This window comes from Cebus imitator, unplaced genomic scaffold, assembly GCF_001604975.1.
Source record: "Cebus imitator isolate Cc_AM_T3 unplaced genomic scaffold, Cebus_imitator-1.0 Scaffold151, whole genome shotgun sequence".
NCBI classification, from domain to species: Eukaryota; Metazoa; Chordata; class Mammalia; order Primates; family Cebidae; genus Cebus; species Cebus imitator.
The window spans coordinates 5,813,670-5,819,669 of record NW_016107466.1 but is presented as its reverse complement, the minus strand read 5'-3'; positions in this window follow the sequence as shown (position 1 = coordinate 5,819,669).

Sequence of the window (6,000 nt, the reverse complement as noted above, 5' to 3'; positions counted from 1 at the left end):
TATAAGAGTCTGCTTTTCTCCACAATCTTGCCAGCATTTATTTTTTGAGTTTTTAATAATAGCTTTTCTGACTGCTGTGAGATGGTATCTCACTGCGGTCCTCATTGGCATTTCTCTAATGATTAGTAGTGTTGAGCATTTTTTCCTATCTTTGTTTGCTATATGTATACATTCTTTTGAGAAATGTCTGTTCACATCATTTGTCCATTTTAAAAAATAGGGTTATTTGGTTTTTGCTTGAAAATTTGTTTAAGTTCCTTATAGATTCTGGATATTAGGCCTTTATCAGATATGTAGTTTGAAAATATTTTCTCCCATTCTCTAAATTGTCTGTTTACTCTGTTGATCATTTCTTTTGCTGTGCAGAAGCTCTTTAAATTAATTAGGTCCCATTTGTCAGTTTTTGTTTTTGTTGCAGTTGCTTTTGGAGCCTTCATCATGAGAATTTTGCCCATGCCTATGTCTAGAAAGATATTTTATAGGTTTTCTTCCAGGACTTAACAGTTTTAGGTTTTACTTTTAAGTCTTTAATCCATCTTGAGTTGATTTTTATATATGTTGAAGAAAAGGGGTCTAGTTTCTATCTTCTGTATATGACAAGCCAGTTATCCTAGCACCATTTATTGAATAGGGAATTCTTTCTCCATTACTCGTTTTTGTCAACTTTGTCAAAGATCGATGGTTGTAGGTGTGTGGCATTATTTCTGGGTTCTCTATTCTGTTCCATTGTTCTATGTGTCTGCTTTTATATTAGTACCGTGCTGTTTTGATCACTTTAGCCTTATCGTGTAGTTTGAAGTTGGGTAGTATGATGCCTCCAGATTTACTCTTTTTGTTTAAGATTGCTTTGGCTATGTGGGCTTCTTATAGGTCCCATATGACTTTTAGAATAGTTATGTAAACAATCTGTGAAAAATGTTATTCATAATTTGATAGGAATAGCATTGTATCTGTAAATTGCTTTGAGTAGTGCAGCAATTTTTACAATATTGATTCTTCCTATCCATGAGCATGGAATGTTTTTCCATTTGTTTGTGTCATCTCTGATTTCCTTGAGCAGTGTTTTGTAATTCTTACTGTAGAGATCTTTCACCTCACAGTTAGCTATATTTCTAGGTATTTTATTCTTTTTGTGTGTTGTGAATAGGATTGTGTTCTCGATTTGGCACTCAGCTTGGACTTTTTTGTTGTATAGAAATGCTACTGTTTTTTGCATATTGATTTGTAGCCTCAAATTTTGCTGAAGTTGATTATCAGATGCAGGAGTTTTGGGGCAGAGAATATTGGGTTTTCTAGGTATAGAATTATATCATCTGTGAAGACAGATAGCTTGGCTTCTTCTCTTCCTATTTGATGACTTTTATTTCTTTCTCTTGCCTGATTGTTCTGGCTGGGATATCCAGTACTATGTTGAATAAGAGTGGAAAGAGTGGGCATCCTTGCCTCATTCTGGCTCTCAGGGGGAACGCTTCCAGCTTTTGCCTGTTAAATATGATGTTGGCTGTGGATTTGTCATAGATAGTTCTTAATACTTTGAGATATGTTCTTTTGATGCCTCATTTGAAGATTTTTTTAACATGAAGTGATGTTAAATTTTATCAAAAGCCTTTTCTGCATCTATTGAGATGATCATGTATTTTTGTTTTTAGTTCTGTTTATGTGATGAATCACATTTACTGATTTGTGTATGTTGAACCAACTTTGCATTCCAAGAATAAAGTCTACTTGATTGTGGTAGATTAGCTTTTTGATGTGCTGCTGGATTCAGCTTGCTAGTATTTTGTTGAGAATTTTTATATCCATGTGCAGCAGAGATACTTTCCTGAAGTTTTCCTTTTTGTGTGTCTCTTCCAGGTTTTGGTATCAGAATGGTGTGGGTCTTGTAGAATGAGTTAGGGAGAAGTCCCTCCTCCTTGATTTGATGAGATAATTTCAGTAGGACTGGTACTAGCTTTTTAAATATACATCTTTTTGAATTTGGCTGTGAATCATGTGGTCCAGGGTTTTTTTCTGGTAGGTAGATTTTCTATTACTGATTCAACTTTGGAACTCATTATTGGTCATTCAATTTCTTCCTGGTTCAATCTTGGAAGGTTGTATGTTTTCAAGAATTTATTCATTTCTTCTAGGTTTTCTAGTTTGTGTGCATAGAGGTGCTTATAATAATCTCAGGATTTTTTTTTTCCTGTAGGGTCAGTGGTAATGTCCCTGTTGTCATTTCTGACTGTATTTATTTGGATTTTTTTCTCTTTTTCTTTATTAGTCTACCTAGCGGTTTATCTATTTTATTTATTCTTTTTAAGAACGACTTTTGGTTTCCTTGATCTTTTGTACAGTTTTTCACATCTCAATTTTGTTAGTTCATCTTTGATTTGGGTTCTTTTTTTTCTGTTAGCTTTGGGGTTGGTTTGCTGTTGTTTCCCTAGTTGTTCTATTGTGATATGAGGCTGTTAATTTGAGATCCTTCTAACTTTTGATGTGAGCATTTAGCACTGTAAACTTTCCTCTTAATACTACTTTAGTTGCGTTCCAGAAATACTGGTACATTGTATCTCTGTTTTCATTAGTTCAAAGAATTTATTGATTTCTGTCTTAATTTGATTGTTTGTTGAAAGTCATTTAGGAGCTTATTGTTTAATTTCCATGAAATTGTATGGTTTTGAGAGATCTTCTTGGTATTGACTTCTATTTTTATTGCACTGTATTCCGAGAGTGTGGTTGGTATGATTTTGCTTTTTCCTCAATAAGTTGAGAATTGTTTTATGGCCATGCATGTGGTTGATTTTAGAGTATATGCCGTGTGCAGATGAAAAGAATGTATATTCTGTTTTTGTTGTTGTTACATGGAGTGTTCTGTAGATGTCTGTTAGGTCTATTTGGTCAAGCATAGAGTTCAGGTCCTGTATATCTTTGCAGTTTTCTGCCCCTATGATCTTTCTAATACTGTCAGTGGGATGTTAAAGGCTCCTATTACTATTGTGTAGTTATCTAAGTCTCTTTGTAGGTCTCTAAGAATTTGTATTATGAATCTAGATGCTCTAGTGTTGGGTGTATATATATATATATATATATATATATATATAGGTTAGTTAAGTATTCTTATTGAATTAAACCCTTTATCATTATGTAATTCTCTTCCTTGTCCTTTTTGAACATTGTTGGTTTAAAGTTTATTTTGTCTTAAGAATAGCAGCACTTGCTCTTTTTTGTTTTCTGTTTACTTGATAGATTTTTCTCCATCTCTTTACTTTGAGCTTTTTCATGTCATTGAATATGAGATGGATCTCTTGAAGATAGCATACAGTTGAGTGGTGCTTCTTTAACTTGCCACTCGTTGCCTTTTAAGTGGGGCATTTAGTGTATTAATATTCAAGGTTAATATTGATATGCAAGGATTTGATCTTGTCATTGTGTTGTTAACTGCTTGTTAGATAGTCTTGATTGTATAGTTGCTTTACAGTGTCAATGGTCTATACACTTAAGTGTGTTTTTGTGGTGGTAGGTAATGGTCTTTCATTTTCACTTTTAGTCCTCCCTTAAGGACCTCTGGAAGGCAAGTCTGGTGGTAACAAATTCCCTTAGCATTTGATCGTCTGAAAAAGGATTTTAATTTTTCTTTGCTTTTAAAGCTTAGTTTGGCTGGATATCAGATTTTTGGTTGGAATTTCTTCTTTAAGGATGCTGAATATAGGTCCCCAATCTCTTATGACTTGTAGGGCTCTGCTGAAATGTCTACTGTTAGCTTGATGGGTTTTTTTTTTTTTTTTTTTTTTTTTTAGTTGTTTTTACCTTTTTCTCTAGCTGCTGTTAGTATTTTTTCTTTTGCATTGAGTTTGGAGAATCTGATGATTATGTGCCTTGGGGATGGTCATCTTGTATTGTATCTCACAGGAGTTCTCTGAGTTTCCTGAATTTGAATGCCAACTCTATAGAGATTGGGGGAATTTTTATGAACAATATGCTCAAATATGGTTTTCAAGTTGGTTGCCCTTTCTTTCTCTCTTTCAGTGATGCCAATGAGTTGTAAGTTTGATCTCTCTACATATATCCGTATTTCTCAGAGGTTTTGTTTATTCCTTTTAAATCTTTTTTCTTTGTTTTTGTCTGACTGAGCTATTCTAAGAATTGATCTTTGAGCTCTGAGATTCTTTCCTCAACTTGGTCTATTCTACTGTTAATGCTTCTGATTGCATTATTAAATTTTTGTAATGAATCTTTCAGCTTTACCAGATCAGTTTGGTTCTTTCTTAAGATAGCTATTTTGTCTTTTAGCTCCTGTATCATTTTGTTGTAATCCTTAGATTCCTTGGATTGGATTTCAGCTGTCTCCTGAATTTTGATGATCTTCGTTGTCATCCATATGCTGAATTCAGTGTCATCCATATGCTGAATTCACTTCTCAGCATCAACTTCTCTCTCAGTCAATTCAGGCTGCTATAATGAAATGTCATGCAATGGCTGGCTTATAAACAACAGAATTTTATTTCTCATTGTTTTGGAGACCATAAGCCCAAGGTGAGGGTGACAACAGTTCAGTTCTGGTGAGGGTTCTCTTCTGGGTTGCAGACATCTGACTTTTTGCCATTGTTCTCACATAGTGGAAGAGTAAGGTAGCTCTCTGGAATTTCTTTTAGAAGGGCAATAATCCCATTCGTAAGAGCTCCACTGTCATGATTTTGTCACCCACGAAGGACCCACTTCCTAATACCATCACACTGGAGTTGGAATTTCAACATATGGATTTGGAGGGTGGGGGATACAAACATTCAGTCTATAGACGTGAAAATACAGCTGAAAGGCAAATGGTAGCGAGCAGAACAACAAAGAATTGAAAAAAAAAAAAACAACCTTATAATCAACACAGCTAGGGAGTAGTACTTGGCTTTTTAAAAAAGTTGAAAGCTGTAAACATCTAGGTCCTTTCTTCAATGCCCCTGAAATACAGTTAAAATTCCAATAATGTTATTTTTTAAGTGTAGAAGAGCTTTCCTGAAAGTACTAAGTGCTGTGGGAGAGTGGAGGGGGGCATTAAGATAACTGCTCCAGGAATCAATTTGCATTTGAGAAAGAGTCTTCTGTAAGTAATTATCTTTTTAAGACTTCATGTCTGCTAGATTTACATCACCTGTCTTGCGATGGGAAAAAGTCTCCAGGGTACAAAGATTGGATTTAGCCTGTTGTACCATTTAGCTTGTCTTGGAGCCTCCATCTTTTAGCTAGCATTTATGTCCAAAGCCTATTAGTTATTAATATGAATCATACATAAATACACAGGAAAATGCCTGGGGCAGAGTATATGCCTGAAATAAGTCTATCTTTTTTTTTTTTAACTTTGGAGATGGAATCTTGCTCTGTTGCCCAGGCTGGAGTGTGGTGGCATAATCTTTGCTCACTGCAACCTCTGCCTCCTGGGTTCAAATGATTCTTCTGTGTCAGCCTCCCGAGTAGCTGAGACTACAGGTGCATACTGCCATGCCTGGCTAATTCTTGGTATTTTAGTAAAGGTGGGGTTTCACCATATTGCCCAGGCTGGTCTCGAACTCCTGAGCTCAGGCAATCCACCTGCCTCAGCTTCCCAGAGTGCTAGGATTACAGGTGTGAGCCACCATGCCTGGCAAATCTATCTTTTATTTTAAATTTTAGGTAAAAACACATATTACTGAAAAATAAGAAATGTGAATTTTATGATGTTTGCACCTTCGACCCCCTCATGAAGTTATGTTCTTTCTACATTTCTTGATGATCTAAGTCATCCCTTCATTTTTAATGTCATACTCAAGCCCTGACTAGTCATGGAAAATAATTCTGACAAATTCAGGCCCAGGTACAATTTTCTCTCTGATCAGTTTTAGTACGGTTACCTAGGTTTCTTAACAATCAAACAGGGAAGTCTAAGGGAAGAAAAATAGTTTGAAAGCATGGATAAATGTGAATATAAAGTAGACTTCTCAGGCTTAGTTCTTATCAAGGAATCAAAACAAATGTATACAAGGTTTTATT